This window comes from Martes martes (assembly GCF_963455335.1).
Source record: "Martes martes genome assembly, chromosome: 5".
NCBI lineage: Eukaryota > Metazoa > Chordata > Mammalia > Carnivora > Mustelidae > Martes > Martes martes.
The window spans coordinates 77,214,226-77,241,829 of NC_137892.1; the positions used below are offsets into that span (position 1 = coordinate 77,214,226).

Genomic DNA, 27,604 nt, shown 5'->3' on the forward strand with positions numbered 1-27,604 from the left:
TAAAGGAATGTTAGTATGTCCTTTCAACTGGCAAATATGTTTTTATTTTTGAATTCTGATCAATACAAAGAAATTAGTTACTTGGATTTAATAACCAGATATATTCTTTTTGTTTGGGGTTGGCAACATGTTGAGTGAGCTTGGGCAGTGACTAGCAAAGGGTGTTTGATAGACCAGGGTGAGAGGCCTAAAATGCATGGGATTTAGAAGACAATAGGACCATTCAGGAGGTGGTAGTCACAACAATTACTGATTCTGTCCTGTGGCTAGTCTAGGTTCCAGACAGAAAGTTTGCTCTGGCCTTTTTTCTTGGAAGCTTTGAAGACTATACCCTTGATTCTTCGATTGTTAGACACATTTCTATTTCTGGCTCTGCCCTCAGCATCCCTGATACCTACATCATTGAGCTTGACCACACAAGCTCCTCATTCTTTCACGATCTATGCTGTTGACCAGACTGTGAAACTCAGCCAGCACCCTAGGGCAGCAGGCCAAAGCACAACATTTAATAAGTAGGCTTTCCCATAATTTGATTTTTTTTTAAAGATTTTATTTATTTATTGACAGACAGAGATCACAAGTAGGCAGAGAGGCAGGCAGAGAGAAAGAGAGAGGGAAGCAGGCTCCCCGTGGAGCAGAGAGCCCAATGCGGGGCTCGATCCCAGGACCCCAGGATCATGACCTGAGCTGAAGGCAGAGGCTTTAACCCACTGAGCCACCCAGGTGCCCCCATAATTTGATTTATTTAATTCAAAGCTACATGAGCTTTTGAATTTGGTTCAAGAACATACCCTTATTCTTGGTCTGGTTTTTAGACCTTAAGAGGTGGAAGGCCTTTGAAACTGAGCTTGTGTGTTGACATAGAGGAAAGATGTAGTGAGCCAGTGCATTCTACCTGAACTCTGCTGTTATTATCTACTATCCTCTAATTTGTTGAGGCAACAGTCTAAGTGTTATAAATATTTTCCACACAGTCTAGCATGATGTCTGGCATGTAATAGATCTCGATAAATATTTATTAAGTGATTTTTCAAACACTCTATTTTCTGGCTTTAATTCATTCGTGAAATGGAGCCAATCACTTTACACTAATTATTTAAGAATACAAAACTCATTCCTGACTTAAGTCCAAAATATGTAAGGCACCATTATAAATCAATGAGAATGAGACAGACATTCTACTAGGAAAATAAGCAAGACTTGAAGAGACACCTCATCAAAGAGAATATCCAAATGTTCAATACATATATGAAAAGAGGCTCAGTATAATCATCAAGAAAAAACATCACCACAATTTAGTACTACCACAAATTCACAAGAATTGGTAATATACAAAAGACAAACAATACCTAGTGTTGACAAGAATGTGGAACAGCCAGAAACTTCAATCACTGTCTGTGGGAGTGTGCATGTATACATTTGCTTTTGAAAGTCTGTTTGTCGGTATCTACTAAAGGTGAACATGTGTATATCCTAAGACCCAGCAGTTCTATTCCTTGGTACACATCCAACCCAACGGCATACAGATGTTCAGCAAAAGACTATGACAATATTCATAGCAGCAGTATTTGTAATAGATGACAGTTGGAGAGTTCCCAGTGCCCATTAGAAAAAAAAAATGACTAAATTGTAATGTATTCACCCAGTGCAATAATAATGAGCAAGAAGAATGAATGAATCACAACTAAAGTAAAAAAATATATATATATTGAGGAATCTCTCAGACATAAGAACCCAGACACCAAAGAATGCATACTGTCTGATTTCATTTATACAAAGTGCAAAAATAGGCAAAACCAGTTCTGCTAGCAATCAGGATAGCAGTTACTCTTAATGGGGATGGGCACTTATGATTGTAAGGGAGCACATGGGGTTTCTGGGGTGCTGATAATATTATGTTTTTTGATGTGGGTGCTAGTTATGTGGTGTAGTCTGTAAAAGTTTACTGAGCTGTATACTTACGATTTGCGTGCTTTTTTGGTATGTATGTTATTCTTCAGTGAAAAGGTAAAAGAATTTTAACTTTTTTTGCCAGTTAACTCACCAAATCCTGATATTGAGCTTGTCCCATGATCTTATGAACGTAGCCCCAGAGTATCTCCCGATGTGATCTCATGCTGGCATGGGAAGCATCAAATTTTAAAACCTCTGCCTGAAATGTTTATGATGGTTTAAAGTGCAGAAGAATAGAGAAGTTGTTTTTGATTTGGAAGCAAAGGGAAAGGTTTTGCTTTGAACAGAGATTTTGAATTTTTTTTTCTATCTTTGAGTTTAATTATTTGCTGAGCCTTCTGAATCACACTGGGATGGGAACTTGTCCTCTGTTAGAGGAAATAAAAGTCACACCATTATCAAGTAACTGGAGTGTGTTACCACATAATCCAGACTGTGAACTGTTGACAAATGACTCTACATTGTAAAATGTTAAATGGTTATTTTGTTTTTGTTTTAAGATTAGAAACCAAAGTCTTTATTTGTCAGTGCTACTACATCCTGCAAAGTATCTAAATGAGCTATTTCCAGGTTCCCCTTTATGATAAGAGCCTATGGTACATGAATACACCCACATTTTGACCTATGTATGTAGAGATAACAAACTCATAAGGTTGCCTAGCTGCTTTTCATTGTGTATTCACAGCTTTCCCTGCCCTCAGGGATATAGTTGAAGAAGAGAGGAATGCTTGGCCATGCTCAGAAGTAGGTATGTGTGAGCTTTATGTTTGAGTGGATGCCAAGTTTTCTACCCTTGTTTAGATGCAAACCTAGTAGTCAGGGACCTTGTCATATCTATTTTCTGCAAAGTACCTTCTGTACTTGTCAAGATCAATAACTGGTTTTATAATGACAGAGAGCTCAGAATTCAGCCTTCAGCATGGAAATGGCTGAGTACTTACCAGCACTCCTTCTGACATTATCAGACCAGAGAGTACAGATTTCTGTATGAGAAACCCTTCTTAAAAACTTTCACTAATTCTTCCTGTTGTATAGCGTCTTCATGAACTATCCAGTGTCATTTAATAGTAACGATAGTAAGGTGTGATACATTTTAGTATTTTACGGTTTACAAAATAGTTTTCACACTGACTTTCCCATTGGATTTCTTAAAAAAAAAAAAAAAACCTATCAAAGTGGTCATGTCATGTATTATGCCATTTTGTAGATGAGAAAACTGAGACTCAAGAGATTGAGCCTTATTAACACAGCTAAGACATATTGAAGCCAGACTTTTCAAATCAGTTGAGAACTCTTTCTATCTTACTCCACCCTCATGAGTTTCATGTTTTTATTTATCTTTGATATAGGACTATGGCATAAGAATTGTGGAGTTAGTTTATTATTTAATTCACTTAATACATATGATGTACCAAATATTGATTGGGTGTTGGTGATACAATGGTGAATCAGGAAGGAGTCCTACTACCTCTGGAGCTCAGAGCTTGTGGTAGGAATGCAGACAAATAGATGAGCTATTGAAGTAGGAAAGTAGCACCTGGATTTATCCTCTCTGTACTATCCTAGGATATGCACAGTGTGTTGTGGGAGTACCCAGGAAGGGCATGGGACTCTGGACTCATATAGGCTTTCACTCATGTGAAGACTTCTATTAAATGGTACTAGAAAATAGAATCTACTAGATATTTTAAAAGACCAGTTGTAAGAGGAAAGTAATATTTGAGAAACACACATGATAATTGTATTTGGTGAAAAGGAGGATTGTAACTCATTAAAAGTACCTTTAGGGTGAAGGTGAGTGGCCATGTTTCAGGGTCCAGATTTCAAAATGTAAACCTGGAAAAGGAAAGAAAGGGAACAGGGGCTGACAACAAAAATCAAATTAGGCTTTATTGACCACGTTTTCTTTCTTTCTTTTTTTTTTTTAAGATCTTATTTATTTATTTGACAGACAGATTCCCGAGTAGAAAGAGAGGCAGGCAGAGAGAGAGGAGGAAGCAGCCTCCTCGATGAGCAGTGAGCCCAATGCTGGACCTCAATCCCAGGACCCTGGGATCATGACCTGAGCTGAAGGCAGTGGCTTTACCCCACTGAGCCACCCAGGCACCCCATCCTGCGTTATTTTTCAATAAGGGAAACTAGATTATGATGCAAGTGCATAATTTAGTTTTTAAAAGATTTTATTTATTTATTTGAGGGAGAAGGCATGAGTGGGGGTAGGGGCAGAGGGAGAAGTAGACTCACTGCCAAGCAGGGATGCCTGATGTGGATCTCGATCCTAGGACCCCAGATCATAACCTGGGCCAAAGTCAGACACTTAACTGAATAAGCCACCCAGGTGCCTCATGACTGCATTATTTATTTATTTATTTATTTATTTATTTTAAGATTTTATTTATTCATTTGACAGAGATCACAAGTAGGCAGAGAGGTGGGCAGAGGGGGAGGGGGAAGCAGGCTCCCCACTGAGCAGATAGCCCGATGTGGGGCTCGATCCCAGGACCCTGGGACCATGACCTGAGCTGAAGGCAGAGCTTTAACCCACTGAGCCACCCAGGCACTCCTTGACCACGGTTTTAAGCATAGACAATGCTCAGATATCCTCAGACACTCGTGGCGAAACACTACATTTTTGTTCATAAAGCCTCTCCATAACAAAACTCCTCCATCTCTCTTTAACTTCCCTAGAAGTATCAGTACCCCTAACACTTACTTACCTCTCAAGGACTGCTACTTATGTAAGCATTTGGGTTTCCTATCTAGGAGTGTCTCCCTAGCTGTCTCAGAATATGGCTATGTTCTATATAAAGCTCTTTGACTTCCTGGTTAAATGGTAGGGTTCAACTCTATGTGTCCATCATACTTACATGTACATCCTGCTCTAAGTTCACAATGGCAAACATGCCCTTGCACTTAAATACTGAATGGAGAAGGTAACGGTTGAAGATAATATTTTTGAACCTGAGGTCTTTGGAAAGTTTTCAAGGAATCCTTAGACTCTGAGAAATGGTGTGTAAAATTGTAATGACTCATTTGTACATTATTCTGGGAAATATATTCACCGTGTTTGTTGGTTAAAGGGACCCGTAGGCCTTACCATCATACGCTCCCCTAAAAAAAAAAAAGTTCAAAACTGTTGTTCGGTGGTGGGAGGCAAAGAAGAAGCCATTTGAACATCAGAGGTTGTAGCCATTCTCCAAATTGGCTTCACTGATTCCCTTTCATATTGTACTATGTTGCTCTCTGTGCCCAGCAGAACACAGCAAAAGCAATGGTATGTCCCTTTTGAGATGTGGTTATAAAGTACCATGGCATCTGTCTTGGGTATTGGCTCACTCACCCTCTGATTACTCACGCTGGGGGAAGCTGGCTGCCAAGTCATGAAGACTTCAGACAGCCAGTGAAGAAACTGGTGTGATGAGGTTTGGAGGCCTCTGACCAACAGCCAGCAAGGACCAAATGCCTGCCAGCAACCATGTGATTGACTTAGGAAGGGTTTTCCAGCACTGGCTGAGCCTTGAGATGACAGCTACCTTGGTTGGCAGCTTGACTGCCACTGCCTGAGAGACCCTCATTACAACGACCTAGCTAAGCACCTCCCGAGTTTGGGATCCTCACAAACTATGTGAGATGATAGATGTTTATTGTTTTAAGCTGCTACATTTTGGGATAATTTAGTACATAGCAGTAGATACTTAGATACCTAATGCACATTACCCTTACTAATCATGGTAAAAAGAAAAGTGGTTATAAGAAAATGTTGTGTTTGTAAAATGCTGATCTTCTCTGTTAGTCCTGGGAAATTAGAGCTGGAAATAATGTACAAGTCACTACTCCTTTTCTTCTGTTAGTGAGGAGTGCAGTGTGGTCCATTCACAGCCAGCAGCCAGTAACCATTGTGAGCCTCGCTGTAAGGAGCAACCCCAGGACAGAAATAAACAAGTTTTCTTTTAAGTGATTTCTTTATTTCCTTTTACAAGGCACCAGCTCTCAAATGTGTCCTGGGGAAATCTTATATTTCCTCTGAGCATAATCAATTCAATAGAGAATTCATGCTTTGCCAGTGATCATGGGAGGTACTGATGTAATCCTTTTTTTTTTTTTTTTTTTTAAGCTGTAAGTCCTCTTTGAGCTTTCCAGTAGGTTTCACAGCTGCTAGTTTCCCGAAGTAGTGACTTGCTTAAATGATGGGACACTTGGATGCTGCTTGTGCAATGCTGCTTGTGGTAGCAATCTGCAAAGAAACAAACTTTCAAGTTCAAGTAGAAAGAGGAAGAAAAACAGCTTGATTCTGTGATTATTGGACATAGGAAAAAATACTGAAATATCCAGTAAAATAAGCACTCTGTTGCTTTTAGTGAAAGTAGCTTAATAAAATGGATGGATTCTCCAAAGAGCAACAATTGTTACCTTTTTCTTACTACCATTGTGGTTCCTTCTTTAAAAAAAAAAAAAAAAGATTTTATTTATTTATTTGACAGAGATCACAAGTAGGCAGAGAGGCAGGCAGAAGCAGACTCCCCACTGAGCAGAGCGGCCGATGCGGGATTTGATCCCAGGACCCAGGATCATGACCTGAGACAAAGGCAGAGGCTTTAACCCACTGAGCCACGCAGGCACCCCTGGTTCCTTCTTTAAGAACCTAGTTGATCCAGTTCTTGGGCTGACCGGAGCATTTTCTAGAGCAATATTTAAAACTATAGGGACTCACTAGTGAAATGTGCAACTAATCATTTGGTTTAATCTTACCTTGAAATTAAGTAGAATAAAAAAATTCACAGTATAACACATAATACATTAAGTAATTTTTTGGTTTAGTTTTTTAAATCTATATATCTATTTTTATGTCTGTATGTACTCTGTAAGATTTAAAATGGTTTGTTTTTATTGTTGTTGTTGTTTTTACTATGACTTAGAGTCAAAATACTTGAAAGTCCCTTTTCTATAGCACTTGATTATGGAAAAATAAAATCTGGATTTTGGGAAGTATGCCACTGATGGCCTATTTCCTAATGGGGAGAGGTGGTAGGCAATGGTGATAATACTACACAGAGATGGAGTCAGTCTTCCTGAAGAGAATGCGTATTTCACTCCCAATTATTCTGGAAAGTTCCCTGTCTGCAAGGAATGCCCCATTTTGAAGGAATGTATGTGAAGCAAGGGGCTTTTTATTTTCACTGGTGCCAGGAGGACCTGAGACTGGTTTATGAAACAGAGAATGGGCTGATGTGGTTCCTGGCCACATAGCAGGGACCATGAGCAAGCAGCAGTTGTCATCTATGGCTGGTAGCCAGTGAGGGTGCGGTACCTGCCAAGGTTTCAGGCCCAAGAAGGCACACCTCAAGCCCTCTAGCAAGTGGAAAGGAGGAACTGAGCCTGACCCTTACACAGAGGGGAAAGTAGTGTTCCTTCCATAAATCTGGGCAGAGAGTGCTGGGAACAGAGCTGAGCAATTGTGTTCAAGAGAATGGGGTTTATTCTCACAGAAGTAGCAAGGCCAAAGAACTGGCAGGAATGTTCCAGGGTCCATGTGAGGCAGAATACTAGAAAATGCCAAGAAGGAACTGGCTAGTGAGTCATGAGAGGCAGGATGGAGCCTCTTAAAGGAAAGCTATTTTCCAGCAAATGAGCTCATGCAGGCTGCCAGGCAGTAGATGTTAGAGCTACATGAGGTGATCTACTTTGTCATAAAGGTTCTGGACTTCATGGCCCTCCTGTAGAAGGTGGGTCTCGGGGAAGACTATGAAATATGTGAATGTAGAAGGGCTATGGTGATTATTTGCTTAGCACTTGATGCTGAGAAAGAAATACATAGAAGTGACCATGTTCCAAAGTTAGCCCAACTTCACAGTCATCATCATAACTTAAATAAATCTCTGGGCTTATAGTGTTATCAGTAGCCTTCTTCCTTTGGGTTGAACATTATGTTTTCCTAGGGACCTCTTTTAGAATGTTGAATTTTAACATTTTGCCCCATGTGAGGGATGATATTAAGTTGGTAATATACCTTTGCATCAATGACTGAATAGGATTCTTTCTGAAATGAGTAGAGGATCAATGAGTACTTGGTGGAGAAGGGAGAATGGTGAAGAAAAGGGTCAGTGAGGATATTCTTTGCCACTTTGCAATTTTTCCAAGGGCCCGGTCATTGGTCTCATCCTGCAGACTATTTCTGGGGGGTTAGGGAGGGGAGTGAGCCCGAGGGAGAAATTCTGCATCATATAGAAGTAGATTAACTGACCACACACATTATAGAACATCTGCTAGATGCAAAGTTTTGTGCTGAGAAACATAATTCCTCCATAATTTATAGACTAGTGGAAAGATAGACAATATCAGAGTATATCTAATAATAAAATGCAAGCGAGTATCTTATTTACATGATATTTAGATAGGTTTTAAATAAGATTTTTTTAGCCAGAAATCACACGACGTTGCCATTTTCCTGAGCCAAATGCCAAACTATCTCACATCATGACCTCAAGTACTCCTAGCAAAACATAAACACCTTCATTCATTCATTCAGTATTTCACCAGCGATACTGAGTATCAGCTATAAAGGCTCTATGCTATGTACTTTGCAGGGCAGGATGTCTAGACACTAAAACTCTCCAAACACCTTCCCAAATTTTGTGAAATTTTCAGATAGGCACAAGGTGGACTTGGGTCAAACCAGATTCTTAAGTAAAAGCAAAGCAATTATAAATATGCTAATACTCCATAGATTGCAGTGGAGGGAATGTAGAAATGACCCTTAAGTAAATTCCAGCTGGGAAAGATGTTGGTAATTAGAGTCTCTTTCCTGTAGCTCGCCTAGCAATCAGGAGGCAAGGGTGGTTTGTTTGAGGTCTTGTAAATAAACATACAGCTTGCTGGTCCCTAAAGATAGAGAAGTCATTCTTGAGTGAGCTCTATGCAGGGCTCAGAGGTAAGTGATACCCCTCTTGTCACCCTGAAACAAAACATATCAGCTTCTTTAAACCAAGAATTACAGTGATTTCATTGTTAACAGTTGTAGAGAGTGGTTACTACGACTTGGCATAAACCGAGCTTGTTAAAATCATATCTCAGGGAAGAACACATGCTACCATTAAAGAGTTGTGATAAAACAACTGTAATCTCCTAAGGTAAAGCTAGTTGAGAATATTCATGTTTGCTTTCAGATAGGAGTCCCTTATTTATGTGGAATAATTAAATGCCTCTATAGGTGCCCATTCCAGGGGAGCCTCTTGAACCTTTCACCACTGTCATCCTCTGACTTACTGGTTATTTCAAGATTGGGAAAGTTCTGGTTGGGCATGAAATCTGTGATGACATTTAAATTGATCCAGTGAATTCATTGATCAGAGGTATTGAGTCCCTGTTATGCACAAAGTAACATGGCATATACATTTGGACAAAGCCAAAATTCTGTCACTTACAGTGCTAAAGTCTGGTAAAGAAGAATGACAAGGGAAAGATACCCAATTCCAAAGCTGGGAGATCAAAGGAGGGTTGATTCAAGTCAGTGTGGTCAGATGGGTAAATGAGTATCTGAAGTGGCATTTGAGAAAAGGATAGAATTCAAGTTGTTACCACTGTGTGGAGGTGCGGTTGGGGGCGGTGGGATGGGGGTCCTTCATGGAAAAGTAATAAAGTGAATGATGGCCAGAATCAAGCTAGAACAAAGCTTTTTAATGGTGTAGTGGTGAGCAATTGGGCACAGCCAGAGGCTGGCTGTGGTGCTCTCTAGAAATTCCCTACGGCTGTCACTGCATTTTGTACTGTTCTCTCACAGCTCTGCCTGCGAGAGAGGGAAGCACTCTTCTCTTTAGAAATGACAAAGGAAGGAAGTGCTTTACTCCTCACAGGCATTAGGCAGATTTAATATGGGATTTCTGTTGACAATGCCGTAAGCTATGGAGTTAAGTGGCATTTTAGTCAATGTATGAGAAGAGGGAGAATAGATTAGGAAATAAGTAGGACTTTCAGAATTCCTCCAAATATGAAGAAGCAGGGTCAACAGGCAGTCCTCTTTCCCAGTTCCTTTGAGATTCAGTGTGTCCAAAAGCCTGGTTTTACCTTTGCACCATGAAGAGGGCAACTGCCATTCAGAGACTGAGCGTAGGAACTTAGAATCTACTTCTTGGCCAGCACGCCGGTGACCCCACATTTGCAGAGGATCCGGGGAGGAGCCAAGGAGAGCTTGCACTGCTGGAATATACTCCAGAGTTGAGGCTAAATCAGAAGAATAAGCAAAATGCTTTAAGAGTCAGAATATTTCACCTCTATTTTTTTTCAACAAAACTTTCTTTTTAATTTTTTTTTTATTATGTTATGTTAGTCACCATACAGTACATCATAAATGAACTGAGGGTTTTAGAGGGGAGGGGGTGGGGGGATGGGTCAGACTGGGTGTTACATACCTCTTTCTTGATTATTTTTTTCCTCCCTACCCTGACTGCTCAGCATACCAAATCTTCTTTCCTGATATAACTTTTCTTATTTAGTGTTATGTCATACCTAATTTAATGTTAGGAGAAAAGTGATTTGGGACCATGGTGTGCAAATTATATAAATGTAGCTGATAGTCTGTTTTGATGGCAAGAAGAACTTCTTAATTATCTATAACATAATTTTTTTTATTATTGTTTGGTGCTTCACAACCCTGCCTTCACATTAGAATTGTTCCAAGAACCCCCCCCTTTAAAATTTATTTACTTACTTACTTGAGAAAGAGAGAGAGAGTGTGCACACGCGTGCATGCGCGTGCACGCATGCACACAGGATGGTGGGGGGGAGAGGGGGAGGGGAAGAGAGAGAGAATCTTGAGCAGACTCCCTGATGAGTGCAGAGGAGCCCAACTTGGGGCTTGATCTGAAGACCCTGAGATCATGACCTGAGCTGAAATCAAGTTAGATGCTTAAAAGACTGAGCCACCCAGGTGCCCCTACTCCAAGAGCTTTAAAAAAATAATGTCAATTCCCAGGTGCATTATACCAGAACCTGGGGGTAGGACTCAGGCATCAGCATTCTTAAAGCTCTGTACGTGATTCCAGTGCACAGCTGGAGTTAACAACTGGGATTTTAAATGTCTCACGGGTGAACAATAAACCCAAACTGGTAGGGGGTGAAAATATATGTGCATCTCATGTGTACGTAACTATCAAATTATTAGCAGTTCTCAACAAATGTATTTCCATTTTAAAAATAGTCTTTTACGGAATGGCCTTCATAAATTTGTTATAGAATATTATTTCAGTGATGTCTCTGTTAGTAACGTGAAGCATGTTGCATATAAACTGTCTGGAGACCGTGGCATTATTTGCAAACATGCCAGAGAATACCGCAGATTTTACAGGTTTATGAAAACAATATGCTTCATTTTTGTTAGTATAGAAACAGCTTCAAAATTAGCCTCCTGTTAAACAGAAAGCCCAGAGAGTAGAAATGAGGAGTCTGATTCCTGTTCATTCCCAGCTACTGTGAGAATGCCGTATTTTCAAAATTCACATCTTTTGCTGTTTCTTCTCTTGACCGTCTAATCAAATGCATGGTCTGTTGAATCTAACTACAATTTCCTTTTACATGTTCATTTATTTCTCCATTTTTATGGTCACTACCAAAGGACTCTTGCTACCTTTTCTTTGCTGATTGTCAGATGCTGCCCACCTAGTTTTTCTTACACAGGGCCCTTAGCCTGAAGATCTGAGGGTATCACGTCTTCACTCACCTTTTGTGGCTCTCTGCTGCCCACAGAAATATCACAGCATATCTGGCTCCAGACCTTTTTCTGAAGACTGCTCCCATTTGTGCATGACTCTGTGGACCTGATTTGGCGGCTCAGATATGGCTGTTTTCTCCTGTTCTCAGGACTCTCTCGAAAGCTGGGGTTTCTGGGATTACCCAAATCCTATCCATCACAGAAGGCTCAAACTTCATCTCCTTCATGAAACCCTGAGCCTCAAGCTAAAAGCACTATTTTTCTATTGTGATTCCATGACAACACTTTACCTGGACCCCTTCTTCCTCTGTTCACTTATTCATAAAATGAGAACAATAATGTCTACCTGCAAGGTGTCTTGTGAAGAGTAAATATGGTCATGGATGTAAAGAGCCAGTGTATAGTAGACAGTTTTTACATAGTCTTTCCTCTTCTCTCTCTTTCCCTTTTTCCTCCTTCCCTTTTCTTCTTAACTTGCTTATTTTTTTCCCTCTTGGCTTCCTTCCATCCTTCATTTACGTCCTTGGTTCGTTGTCCATTGTAACTTTGTCATTTCCTTGTGGACAGGGTCCTGTGACTCATCAGAGTCCTGTGACTCATCTCATGTTTCAGAGAGTTCTTATGGTAGGTGTTGTATGTCTAGGCACTCACACACCTGCTGTACACGGAAGGACCCGGTGTCCATGACTTGTTGTAGAAGTTGTCAGGTTTAGAAGAGATATCGATCAGAAATCCAGTTGTTTTGGTGGCCTAACAATAGTGATACTAACAACTCTTGTTATTATCATCATCATTTTAAATGATTCTATTTACCCAAAAGCTCATTGGGGAAATCTTTATAATCTTGAGAAATCAAGAGTCAAGTTAGATAACTAATTTAGGTGAGACCACTTCTGAACAATCAGCTTGGGTTCAAACCCAGGCCACTCCAATTTGAAAGGAGATGGTATTTAAGCAAACTAGATTAGTTAAAGTACCTCTAAGATCATGTTTGCCTGGGGGCTATCATGGCAGATAATCCTTATTTATTTATTTATACTATGATCTCTGTCCTAAGGCCACAGGAAGGCAAACCATAGACATAAATGGCAGTAAGTTGGTGAGAAGGACTTCGGAAGAGAGAGCTAGGACTGGGTAGCACAGGTCCAGAGGGCGAAGGGAGTTAGCAAGCTGGTTATTACCCTATATGTACACTTCTTGTGTTAATTCTAGAGTCCTAAAAGTCCTATAGCAAAGCCTGCTGTGGCTGCCAACCTTAGGATGGGAACAGGTCAGTGACCTTGCAAGAGTCCAGTGCAGATTCCTTCTTCCTACTCTCTTTTCCATTTTCTTAGCTGGGCATTCTTACTCTTCCTGTGGCCAGTAGTGGCCTCCTCCCCAGGGATGTTCCATGCTAAAGAAGCTAACTCCTTCCTCTGCTAGTGATAATTTTCTGCACCTACAGGACTCTCAAAGATTCTACCCATGGTATTGTTCCAGAGGGCCTGCCTACATAGCTGCTGTTGAGGACACAGAAGTCCTGCCACCACATTGCTTGCTTCCACCCATCACCCAAGATGAAAGAACAGGTTCTGTCCCTGAGGAATCTGAATTTGGGACACACTGATTCTGCTCTGTGTTTACTGGGGCTCAACATGGGAGGACCAATTCTCAGAAATGGAGGAGAATGAAATTGATATGCCTGGGGACACATACATGAGAGACTATCAACTCCAGGGCAAAAAAAGAGATAGAATTATAGCTGCCTGGATTTTTACAGCTTCCCAGTTGGGGGCTAATCCCACAGGAGGCTTAACTGCCTTTCCAGTTTTGAGTTCTATGCAATAATCCTGTAACTTTTTAATAACTTCCTCCTTTCAGCTTAAGCTAGCATGAGTGCATTCTGTTTGTTACAGCCAAACAGTTCTCTGAGAGAGTTAACTAATTTTTAAACTGTTCTCAAAATTCAAACCTAATGTACTTTTGCTCAAGATGAGTCACTAATCTATGTTGAGTCTCCATGATGCCATTCCTTATTAGGATCTACATTTGACCTCTAGGGTATATTTTATAGTCCTTAATGCCTCTTGTACATAATTGATTATTTATGGAATTTTATGATTTTTAAATACTTTGGTTGCGTAGCAAACACATTTCATTTCATGTTTCAGTTCTGCAATAGTTGGACTAAGTCACCTCTTCTAGTGGTCACAGCCATATTTCTTCTTCCTTCCTTCCCTTTCTCCCTACCTTCCTCCCTCTCCTTTCCCCCTCCCTCACTCTGCCCTCCCTCTCCTTCCTTCCTTCCTTCCTTCCTTCACTATGATATCAGACAGAAGAACAGAATTATTCATTGGAAGCATTCTTCATCCAACTTATGAATAAACTAAGCCCAGTCACCTGACCTCTCAAGGTCTCACTTTAAGTAAAGTGAGGAGACCATACTCAAGTCCCTTCCAGCATGACGACTTTACGATTCAACGACATGTCTGCATTCAGGAATATAACACGTAATGATAGAAACTACTCTAGTGTTTGTTCAGAATACACATTTCCCAAACTTATTTGACTATGGAATACACTTTACATGATTGTGTATCCATAGAATACCGGCATTAGCTCATGGGATAGAATCTGCTCTTGGACTAAAGAGGACAAAAAATGGTCTATGACAAGTTAATTGCTTCAAGAAATGATAAAAATCAATTCATTTGTAACTCAATTATATGACCAAAATAATACAAATTCAATAGAGTAAGTCATTTTTATTCTTATTGGGAAAATTTAAAAAAGACAGAAATAGTTGAAATAAGATGGTTTCATAGCAAAAAGCAACAGCTACTAAGAGGCAGTGTGGGGGTACCTGGTGGCTCAGTCCTTAAGCATCTCCCTTCGGCTCAGGTCAAGATCCCAGAGTCCTGGGATCAAGCCCTGAATCAGGCTCCTTCCTTGGTGAGAAGACTGCTTCTCCCTCTCCCACTCCCCCTGGTTGTGTTCCCTCTCTCACTGTGTCTCTCTCTGTCAAATAAACAAATAAAATCTTAAAAAAAAAAAAAAGAGGCAATGTGTATCAGTACAATTTGTGGATAAATACTACCAAAACACTGATATTTAAGTTTTACCTCATGTTGTTGATCATTGATTGGTGCAATTTCCTGGGTTTCTTTTAATTTCTTAAATGCAGATTCTTGCAGGATGATCATAATTCACAAGTCTGTTTAAGTACGTTAAATATCTTTTAGAAGAAACAATGTTATTGAACATTTTTTTCTTAGAACATTCAACATCTTGCAGTTTGAGAAAAACTGATGTAGTTGAATCAAAACACTGTATAGGTTTCTAATAAATAGCCTATTTTTCCTTTCTCTTCCTTCCATTGCCCACGTGCTTGCGTGCACAGCTATTATATTGATTTATTCTTTTATGAGCTTTTGTATTCTGTGACATTACGTATCTCTTTTAGCACAGTAAGCTTGGCACGGCCATTTTGTAGATGTCAACGGCAGTGCCTTTGAATAGGTTTAACCGTACCTGAGCACATTATATCCTTTAAGAATAGTCTTGCTATTTAAGGGATTTTCCCTGAACCTAGTATGTATGATAATGTATAATGCCTCCTATTAAGAACTTGGAATGTGTGCATTAAAAGAGTTCTAAATTGCCCTTAATCGCTGGTTTGTTATTTCTTTTCATATCCTTGAGAAAAACCTGATGGCGGTAGTCCTGCCACTTTGTGACTAATCCTTCATGTAATAAACCTGAGCTTCAATTATCCTGAGTGAATTGGTCTACTTAGGAAACCCTTTGACGTAGCACTGAATTGTATTTCGTACATGGTGAGCCAGACATCATGAAGAAGCTACCGCAGCGTAGAACAGCAGCTTCATCATTTTGGAGTTTTAAACATCTACCTTCAGGGATAAATACATTGATCCTAGAACTGTCAGTGCCCCTAAGATCTCATTGCAAGTACTTCAGTGAGTAGAGATGTACCAAGATAGAGAGATTGCCAGTTTCCAGAAGTGGAATTACTAAGTGAGAATATAATGCTGCTTTCAGCATTAAAAGTCCTTTGTAGCACAATTTCACTATCCTGAGCACAGTTTTATTAGATTCATTAGAAACAACAGTTTGAATGTAGATGACAACATTACAATGGTGACTAATAATTGGAAGCAGCTACTCACTGTACTTTATACTAGTATATTTTTTTACCACTTTTACTAATGTTAATTATTGTGGTTTCAATCTTGGCTACAGAGGGCACATAGCATAGTTTAGTAAAGTTTGGCTCACATTTATAGACATTTCAGAGATGCCTAGGGGCTCCTGGCTTTCTTGGTCAGTGAAGCATATAACTCTGGATCTTGGGATGGTGAGTTTGGGTGTAGAAATTACTTCAAAATAAAGTCTTAAAAAAAAAAAAAAGGAAGAAATGCCTAGAAATCTTGGCCACAGAGGACGCGCACACACACACACACACACGGACACATACTGTTTCTCTCTCTCTTCTAAGTTCAGTCAGAAAGTATTTAGTTCAAAGATCAGCATGATCAATGATTTAAACTTACATGTGTGTCACTCTCCCTGAGAGGAAAATGATTCTTTAGAATAACAGCAGACATTTCCAGGTTCCAAAAAAGAGAAAAATAAATATCATGGAAACTATTGATATGGGATTACAGGATTACCAGCAATCGAAACGGTGGAAAATTTGGGCCTAGTTCAATAAAATTATATAGATATGAGATGGATTGAACCAATATTGCTCCACACATTGACTGTTTCCTGATCTGTTACGGTGTCCTTCCCTTGGCTGTGTTCTGCTCAACATTTTAAAGAGGGGTATGCCTTACGACAAAGATCAATGCTAATCAACTTTGTGGATAACATTAAAAATTGAAAGGACTAGGTGACAATTCTTGATTTTGACAACAAAATAACTTTATGGGCAAGAAGTAAGGCCAGAGCTAATAGAAATTACATGTAAGTCCTGATTTAGACTTAATAAAAGAAAAAAAAAAGCTGAAGTATAGGATGAGAAAGATCTTATCAGGAGGACGTTCTCATGAAAAAGCGTAGTAAATTGGAAGATCTGTATCAGTTGAGAGTGTAATACATTTGCACCCCATCCTCTAAATGGAATCTTTCTGTTCTCAAAAGAGAATCAACATTAACTGAAAAATTGTTGTTCACACAAGGAAGTCAGCAGTCATTCGTTGTGCTCTAACAATAGGCCACCTCCAGAGTGTCTTGTTCATTGATAAATTTGAGCAGCTTTCTAGAGCGTAGTCTGCCGAACAATGGTTCTAAGCATGTTAATAGGTGATATAGGAAGGGAAAGTATGGAGTCAAAGAAGCTTGCAAAGAATGAGTTGTTAAAAACAAATTCAACAGGTATCTTTTCAGAATTACTTTCTGAGACTTTAATGTACCAGTATGCATTATAGCTGTCCAAGGCAAGAGGACACAGGGAGGCCTGGAAGAAATGTACCCTGGTGTCCCCAAATGATTCCTATTCACCTCAAATGACTGTACTTCCATTCTATCCTTATCTCCTGACCCTTCTTCTGAAACTATGATCCTATCATCACTTCATCTACCACTATTTTGATTCTTCCCTTCCCTAATGGCTCCTTCGTGTCTTTCCTCGGATATAGAAGTGCTCTGTTCCATAGAAAACATTTTAATTTGGCTCCTTCCTCCAGGTACTTACCCTCTTTCTTCTTCCTCTTCCTTCTTTTGACATGTGAAGGTTTCTCCCTCTTCTTCCTCCCATTTTTGACCAAAGGACTATTTTGTTATTCATGCATAATCTTGTAGATGAATATTCTATGGGACATGCCTGGAGGTATGCTCAATTAGAAATATATAGAAGAGGAATCTGAAAATCAGGTGTTTATCTTCCAATGATTGAGTGTATCATCAATGACAAAGGGAGTAAAATTATTCTAGCCTACTGTAGAGTTTACTGTCCTTTTGTGTGTATATGTGTATGACCGAGATTCCTTTGGCAGACTGGGTAAACCTATGAATGCTTTCTCAATATAATGTCTTTAAGTATAAAAGAAAATTATAGGATTAGGGGGCGCCTGGGTGGCTCAGTGGATTAAAGCCTCTGCCTTTGGCTCAGGTCGTGATCTCATGATCAAGCCTCACATCCGGCTCTCTGCTCTGCAGGGAGCCTGCTTCCTCCTCTCTCTGCCTGCCTCTCTCCATACTTGTGATCTCTGTCTGTCAAATAAGTAAATAAAATTAAAAAAAAGAAAATTATAGGATTAAAAAGAAGAAATATTTATTAATATCAATTATGAGACTAATACATTTTTGGTATAGTGATATATGTACATATTTATTAATTTATAAATAACAAGATATAGTATGTCTCCTGTACTTAATTTTGAGATGTTTACAATATTTCTAATGAGGTGAGAAAATATCTGTGATTTCCATTAGTGACAAAGTTACACAAACTATTTTGATTTAGTGACTGTGTTCATAATTGAAGTAAATGTTACTTTTCATTTAGAAGTTAGTAAAAATATAGATGTAATGATTTTCATCCATATTTATAGACCTCCTGAATTCTTTGTGAATCCCAGGTTAAAAACCACTGCTATAAATGGTAGAATATAGAGTTGCAAGCAGCCAGATTTAAGTTCATTAAGAAAAACTTTATAACTGAGTTGTCTTAGAATGGAAGGAACTTTCTCAAGAAGTAGTGATCTAGTTGTCAGTGGAAATACTTGGCTAGCAACTGAATAAAAAAGAGAATGGAGAATTTTGTAGTATAACGCTAATTCATATTAGCTAACATCTTTTTAGTGCTTACCAGATTTCAAGCACTGGATTAGGAGCAATTCATGTGTCAGTTCTTTTAATCTTCATTACAGTTCCGTGAGATTATCTCTTCTTTATAGGTAAGACAGTTCAGGTTTAGGGATATGTCAGAAATTTAGTTCAAGTAGGTGGCAGGTATGACTGCAAACCTAGGCCTAGCCCATGATTAAAACTTATTTTGATGGTAATGTCAGGGACTGATTGACAAATTGAGAGACGAGGAGGTCATCTAGTTCATCCCCTTCATTTGATAAACATGAAAGACCCAAGAACCTGAAGAAGTTAGGTAATGTGCCAGGTTACACAATTTAGAGAGCCAGAACTTGGATTTTTGTTTTGTTTTGTTTTAAAAGAAGAGAGAGAGAGAGAGCCAGAGAGCATTGCAGGGTTGTGGTGGGGGGAGGGAGAGGAGAGAGAATCCTAAGCAAGCTCCTGACTGAGCATGGAGCCCGAGGGGACTCTGTCTCACAACCCTGAGATCAGGACCTGAGCTGAAAGCAAGAGTTGGATGCTTAACCAACTGAACCTCCTAGGTGCTCCCAGAGCTTGGATTCTGATGTCTTGTTCATGTGGAACCATAATAAGTTTTTATTGTTTTGGTCCACCATCTGGTAGAAGAGAAACACAACTTGGAGAAAGAGGTGGTGGAAGACACTATGGTATGGAACAGAGTATATAATCCCTTTCCATTTCGTTTAGATAGCACTGATGTATCTCAAAGTGCCTTTACCTGTGTCAGTACTCTTATTCCTTACGAAGATAAAATTACTTGAATAATATTTTCAGTGAAATGAAGAATGAACTGTTCAGTACTAAAATTGTGCCTTTGGTATATTTATATAACTTACATTACAAATACAAATGTGCCATTTTATTTATTTTTAAAGAAGTTTTATTTCTAGAGAGAGAGTACGAGTTGGGGGGAGGGGCAGAGGGAGAAGAAGTAGCATACTCCCCACTGAGCAGGAACCCCAATGTGGGAATCAGTCCCAGGACCCTGGGATCATGACCTGAACTGAAGGCAGACACTTAGCCAACTGAGCCACCCAGGTGCCCTCAAATGTGCCATTTAAAAAAAAAACATGTCCTCGTCACTTTTATTTTATCAGAAGGCATCTCTGGCATATTGTGAACCCCAGGTACATACCTAAAACATGAATAACTGAGAATAATTGTCTGGTTTACTGGTTTCCTTAAATTCTCACTAAAACTCACCAAGTAATTGAGTATTTATAATGTACTAATTCTATTTTTTTCACTGAAGATAATGCTAGTTAAATTTAGCACTTGTTTGTAATGAGGGAAGGAATTATCTCAGTTTAAAATCCATCATGTTGTAAATTCTGGAAGAGGATGGTGTATAAGTAAATAAGCAGCAAAAATCTACAAGATATATGAAAAAGTAGACACTTTTTAGAGCAGTTTTTCGTTCATATTATAACTGAGTGGAAGGTATAGAGATTTTTTTTATATAACTCTTGCTACCACTTATGCGTAGCCTTCCCCATTAACATCACAGGAAGTGGGCATCTAAAGAAACATTCTGTTCTAGGGAGCCTCCAGGATGACATTCAGTGATCCCACCTCCCCATATTCACACGTTTGTGGGATCTCTTTCATATTGTACCAGGGTTGATCTCTGCAACCACAGAACTTGCTTTGAAAATCACATTAACTTTGTTTTCCCCAGGGTACTCTTCTGCTGTAAGTCTGCCAATATTTGCTGATTTCTCAAGTAGCAACCCATTTCAATCAGCAGGGCACACTATCCTGTTATGTGTCATTTGAGTATAGGGCAAAGAAGGATATTGCATTGTTTTATTTTAGAGACTTTTTTTCCCTAGTAACATTTTTATTAACTGCATGACACAGTAAAAAGAAAGGCAGGAAACAAAAGATTTTATACGAGTATCAGTCTTTATGGGGCAACACTGATTAATGGCCACAGTTAATACAAAACTCTAAGAACCACAACCAAATATTTTTATCCATTATACTTGAAAAATCTTGACTCTTAAAAAAAAAAGAAAGAAAAAAGAAAAATCTTGGCTCTAAGTTTCTTATTTTAACTTACTTTTTTAGAGTGAGATATAAGGGCAGGTTCACCTTCATGGTTCCGCAACCTGCACGTTCACATGGGGCCCCACACTTACATGGGCTCTGTAAATGGTGTAGCTGATCCTAGATAAAAGAGAGATAAAAATCAAATTACCATAGTGGAATGACTGATCACATACTTAAATTTGGCCTGAAAAATACTGAGAACCCAAAAACCACTTCCATCATATTAGCAATGCTTTCCCTCACACAGTCAACATTTCTTCTTTTCTGCAGAACTTTTAGGATCCCATCACTACACCATTACTGGCCTTTTCTTTCCCCTCCAAAAGCTTAAAAAAGAAGGCTTCATTAAGCATATGCAGTATCCATTAGGTTTTCTCTAAAGATTCCCAGCATCTTTGCCAAGCTGTCATATGAGCATTTGCATATTTTGCATATGAGCACATAAACACATATTTTAAATGAATTTTTGTGTCTTTTTAAGCAAAGAATACATGTTTTAAAAATCTGGAGTTTTCTTTTTCAATTTGAGATAACTGCATTTTGCTTAATTACTATTTAAACTACTATAATACAATATTGATGACAAAATTAGAGTTTGCTTTTTAATTAACTGTCAGCCAAGAGAATAAATTGGAACTTTGTTTTCTTCTTCTGGTAAGAGTGTAGTTTAACTTGAATTTACTTCAAATAAATATACTGTTTGCCAGAAAAAGAAAACTTTAAATTATTTTGACCCATTCAGATATAAGGAAATGCTTCTTAGCAAAGTGTCTGTCATTTGGCTGTGACCATTCTATTCCTAGTCTTTGAAATATAATTTTCTAGTGAATCAACAGGGGGTGGAAAGTAATTGTGGGTTGTGAGATAAATGTTCCCTATCTGAGTGGCTTCCAAAGTCACCAGCCTCAGTGCCTCAATTAGAGTAATTAATACTGACTACTGCAAGAGACAACTCCCTAAATTCAAATAGCTTAAACAAGCAAAGTTCATCACTCATCTCTGTAAAGTCAGTTCATATTCCTGGTTGGTGGGTTGCCTCCCGCCTCATCATTGAAACACCTGCATTCCTTCCTATGAAAATACGGCATCATTCTTTTCTCAGGCCTCACACTTCTATCACTAGGTGAATGGAGAAACCAGAGAGGTTTTCTATAAGCAGGCCCAGATATGGAGTATATTTGCTTGTACTCCTCTACATCCACATATCCATGCTTGGGAAATGCGGTCTAGATGTGGTACCGGGATAGAGGGAATAGATTTTGCTGACTTCCTGCCACTCTCTGTGCCATATACAAATTAATTCCTTTCTATAATCCTTTAAAAATGTGTTACATCCACATTATACTTACAATATGTCACTGTTTCTTTTGGACACTATTATTCAGTAGACTTTTTGATTGATCTATCCTGGGGTTGTCTTTATTGACTCAGGGTTATAGTTTGGGGCAAGTTAGTCAGAACCTTAAGGTATGCTATTTCAGATCTTTTCCAAGTGCCAGGTAATAAGTGAAGAGTTTCAGAGTGTGAGTACTTGGATGTAGTCTCTTCCTCCCTTTGTGTTCTCACACATCCTCTTTCTTGGTGTCAATTATATAACTATCTATTGGGTTTTCTTCTTTCATCTCCATCTCTCTTTGTCTATCTCCCTTTTGATTCTACTTGGCCGTGAAGTATTGAGAATTCTTTAAGCTTGGTTCTAGATCCTCTTTTTTTTTTTTTCTTTATACCTTGCATGTTTTTGATTTCAACCATTGCTTATATGCCAAAGACTGACTAGTTTAAATATTTAACACATATTTACTCTTTAGGGTTCAGACCTGTGTATCCTGCTGCTCTCTCATGATTTCCTGTTTGGATCCTACTTTATATCCAAAAAACTCAAAATTGAAATCATGATCTTTTCTCACTATCAGCTTCACCATGCCCTACTTGTGTCCTCTTCACCTTGTAGCTATGAATAACAACATTCATCCAATTCTCTAAGTTCATCCCCTTCCCTTAATTGCTTAAAAGTTTTCTATCATGAAGATCTGTCCATTTTACCTGCCAGTTATTTGTTGGATTCATCTTTCTCATTTGATGAATTCTTCATTCTTGTTTACTAGTGCCAACCTATCTATGCTAACATTACCTCTCTTTTGAACCACAGTTAATATCAGCCTCTGTCTGTTCCTTGGCACTCTGCTCTTGTCCTCTATCCAGTCTATTGTCCACATTACAGTCAGATTCATTGCTTCAAAACACAAATCTTACCTTGTCACTGGCCACACACCTTTGCCTTAAAATCTGTTGTTTCCCATTGTTCTTAACACTGTTAACATCTCAGTGTAGTCTTCCATGTCCTATATAATCAGAATCACACCCTGTCTCCAGCCTCCTCTCTGCCTTGTTCTGTATCAGTCTCTGCCTCACTCTCTGAGCTCCATCTACATTGACTTTCCATCCTATGCCTCAGGGCCTTTGCTCATGCTCTCCTCTCTCCTAGGAACACTTGCCCTTTTACTTAGTGAGCCCTTCTTTGTCCCTCTCATCTTAGAGTCATCTTCATTGTGAAGCCTTCCTTGAACTGCTAGATAACACCCCCGACATTTTCTTCACTGCACTCGTTTGGTGTTTTAATCATTAGTATGTGATTAACTGGTTAATATCTCTTATTTACTGAAATACAATGGGGATGTCAATTTGTTCCTTGTTATACTAACAATGCCTAGAACAATGTCTGTATCTAATACCTCTTTCTCAATAACCGCTCCTTTATGAATCCTAAACCCTACCCTACCACCTGGCACAGAGTGAGTATATAATAGATATTATTTAATTGAATTGGATATTGATGGATAGCATTTAAATATATTCATTGTAATGGCATACTTCCCAAAATTGCTTTGTTGGCCAATCCAGTTCACTTTTAATGAAAAAAAAAAAAATGCAAGTGTGCTGTTTTGTTTCAGGCAGACACGTGAAGGTGTCATGTAGGGGAGGGCTTTCACTGATATATTAAGACTGAATTGAGGATATCAAGTTAATTTATTCCCATTTCATTTCTTAAACCATCTATTTCTAAGAAAAAAAGGTATTTGTAGAAGGAGTAATACTCAGGCAAAATATTTTTGCAATAAAAATTCTATGTAATTTCTAGTGCTTCCTGTGAAAATGATGAATAATATTACAGAATAGTAGTAAATCTTTTCTGTTTGGCATTTAGGGTCTTGTTTTGGCATTTATGACTTTTATTACTGACCCAAGGCTTAAATTGGGTTTGTATTTTTCAATGGTAACTGAATTTGTGTTAATAAGTCATAAACTTTTAATAGAAAACTCTAGGCTGTTTATATGATCTGACAGATGAAATCGACTGAGTCAAATATTGAATGTGTATTATAATTTAGGTTGTGCTTGATGCCTTATTAACTTGGGCACCTAATCTTCTGAAACTGATAGAAGTGAAATCATAATCAAAGACCTCTTTCACTCCAAAAAAACCATCCCTCCAACTATTTCCTCTTCTCAAACCATTGCTTCTTTCAGGCTGGGATCTTTGAGATACTAAAGGGCAATTTTAGCTCAAAATGGCAAAAAACATGTCCTTATTTTCTTATTTAGGAGGATGGTCTTTGAAATTCAATTTTTAGTACTTATCTTTGTCATAAATAAAATTCTTTTTCTGATTTGGGCATTCACGGAGAAACCAGGATAAGGGGAGCATCAAAGGGTATATACTATGATTATGACTCATTAATTCAACATATATCAATTCCCACTGTGTGCCAAACACTCTTTAGGGACTAGGAATATATCAGTGCAGTGAAGATAGCTTCTGCTTTCACAAAGCTTAAATTCTGAAAATTCTATAAAATTCTATATGCATATAGACTCAAGTAGAGAGAGAAAGAGTTATAGGAGATTTGGTCAGAGAGATCGTGTAAGACTAAATAAACGGCTGCAGGGGATTTGGCTTTTACTGTGAGTGAGATGGAAGACTCTTGGAAGGTGTTGCACAGGGGAAGAATGTGATCTACCTCTGAGATTTATTGGGATCACTCCGTACACCATGTTGAGAATAGAAAATAGCACTGTGAATGCAAAGATCAGTTAGAAGGTATCTTAGATTAGAGTTCATAGAAGCAAGTAGTTCACTGTTCAAGTAGTTTATTAAGGGATGCTCTCAAAAGAAATCTAGACATGAGAGCAGCAGGATAAGGCATGGGAAGAAGCTAAGCAAAAAGGTAGTTTCATCCCAAGCCATCCTTAACCTAATCCAAAGCAGATGGCGGTCTAGTCCAGAAGGGAAACCCTGAAGTAGGAATGATGCCACACAATTGTCCCACCTTAAGAGAAGAGAGCAGCTTTTGTATCCTTGCATTAGTAGGTCATTGTCTGTTGGTCTGCTTGGTGAGTGGAGGTGATAATTCTACAGCTGTTCCTGGGGAGGTCTTCCCTCAGGTCTTCCAAAGACAGTTCTCTAGGGGTTCCCTATTAGCTCTTTAGCAGTCAGTAGTGACTAGAATACGATCAATGCCAATAGAGAGCATCTAGGCAGAGCATCAGTTGCATTTATACAGAAGCAAATGCATTATTCCACGGGGGCGTTGATGGTGACAGCTGGAACTGGGTGGTAGCAGTGCTTATGGTAAGACAGATAAGATCTAGATACATGTTGACGATAGAGTTGACAAGATTTGCTGCCGGGTTGCTATCAGTTGCCAGAGAGAAGTCAGAACTGATTGTATGGATCCTGGTCTGAGATGCTGCACAAATAGGGCTTCTATTGATTGAGATAATAAGGCGGGGAGATCAAGATTTCCATGTTGTATTTCATATACGCATTCAGACGTATCAGTGGAAAGATTGAGTAAATGGTCAGGTCTGGTTTACAAACATAATTTGGGTACTGATGATTTTCAAGTTAAGGAGTTATTTAAAGTAAATAAGAGAGGTGACTCTAACATATTGGGGTTGGTGTTATGAAAGGATACATAAAGGACATTGAGGAGGAGCAGCTGGTGAGGCAGAAAGAACCTAGGGTGAGGGTAGTCTTGGAAGTCAAGTGAAGACACTGTTGCAAAAAGAAAGAAGTGATTAATTGCTGAATGTTGCTGATTACTTTGAGTGACAACTGGGAGCTGACTAATGGGTTCAGCTTTGGAGAGGCTTGGATGACCTTGGAAAGAGCATGGTTGGAATGGATTCAAGAACTAGTAGGGGGTAGGAAGTAAAGATTATGAGGTTGGAAAACTCAGGAACACTTTTTCTCTAAAGAAGACAGAGAAATGAGACATGTGGAACTTGAGACCTAACTGAGATTAATTACAGTGGGATTTTATGTTGATGGGATAATCCAGAGTAGAGGGGACAATTAGTGCTGTAGGACAGAGAGGTTAATAACAGGAGAAATATTTTTTAGCAGGTAAAAACGGATGAGATTAGGTACATAAATAGAGGGTTTGGTAAAGTGATTGAGGAAGCAGAGGGAAATTATTTTCTATTTTGTTGTGATTTTTTTTTTTCAGTGAAATAAGAATCAAATTATCAACTGAATATGAGGACAGGACAGAGGCTGTTGAAAATCTGAAGAGAGTTATGAGATAATCATCTGTGAATAGAAGAGTAAATGAACTAGGAAAATGTAGTAAGAGTTTTGGGCAGCCCCAAGGGCCTGAAATAATCTCAGGAAGACCTGCTTAGAAAATTGAGGTTGGGGGTAGACATGTATGAAAACAATCCCATTGGGAGATGGAGAGGAGAAGTGAGTTGGGGGAAATCAGAGGGGGAGACAAACCATGAGAGACTGTGAACTCTGAGAGACAGACTGAGGGTTTTGGAGGGGAGGGGGATGGGGTTTGTGTGAGCCTGGTGGTGGATATTAAGGAGGGCATGTATTGCATGGAGTACTGGGTGTGGTGCATAAACAATGAATTTTGGAACATTGAAAAAAATAAAATTCAAAATAAAATAAAATTAAAAATCCACTGAAATATTTAAAAAAAAACAAACAAAAACAAACAAAAAAAATCCCAAAGAATGAAAAATAAATATATACCAAATTGGCTTTCTCATAGTTTTAAACAAAATAAAATGATGGGGGGGAAAAAAAGACAAACTAAAGAAGTTATTGCATGTATTAGAATGTTTTAAAAAGAGATTGGGGCCAATCAGACCCAATAATCTCATTATATGGTTCAGTGCTATGTTCTAAATTTTAATAGACGTGTTGTATTACCATGGGAATTTGAGAATCTGACCTTTTACATTGGGGTAAAATAATAATGTTTTACTTTTATCTTTTAATTATTTAAGTGAAAGATATCAGTGTAGCATTACTTTGTTGTGGCTACATTATTTAATTTATTTGGAATGTTGTAGGGCTTTTCCTTAGCCAAATTTTATTTTGCGGTCAAATTCAAATAATTGAGTGGCTTCAGAATAAAATCAGGTCACATGGGCCAGGAAATCAGATTTTTCTCCATTGTTTAATGTATTTATCTAAGAAAACCTGGACATTATCCTTGTGTGTCTTAGGCCTGTTTTATTTTTTCCATGGTTACAGAACATCAGCTGACATTTTCATACTGAGGTGATTCTGTGAGTTGGAAATGCTTTCAAATTAACACTTGTCAAGCATTTTCCAGCCTTTCCTGGACCTTTACATGAATATTATTTCTCATCATCAAAAAGTAGATAAAAACAATCACTAGAAAATAAAACCAGTGCTGCAAGGTGGGAGGTGTGGGGGCAGGAATGCAGACACACGATACGTGCTCAGGGTCTCAGGGTTCTCTGAGGACCTAGACAACTTTATGGATCAAACTAGATGTCACAGACCCAGGTGCCCACCTGACACAAGCCTGCCCATGAGAGAGAAACTTCCTGCAGGGCTCGTCTCCATGCACCCAGGGGCAGAGTGACTCAAAAGAATCATCTTGTGAGTACCATCATGGGTCAGGTGCTGTAGGTCACCCCATGTCCACACACCTCGGTGGTTCTGAGGAGTCGTCCTCGCACTGCTAGTACTTTTGGGAAGCTGACATGACTTATGGGTCACACCTTCCTGCCACCTCGCTTTGT

The 27,604-nt window shown here is 38.9% G+C and overlaps 1 protein-coding gene across 1 annotated transcript in view; it reads left to right on the forward strand.

Annotated features, from left to right (window-relative positions):
- Nucleotides 1-27,604, forward strand: part of PDE4D (phosphodiesterase 4D) — a gene marked incomplete at its 5' end in the record, with an annotated part of 1,452,651 nt that overhangs the window by 371,920 nt on the left and 1,053,127 nt on the right. The window lies entirely within an intron of this gene.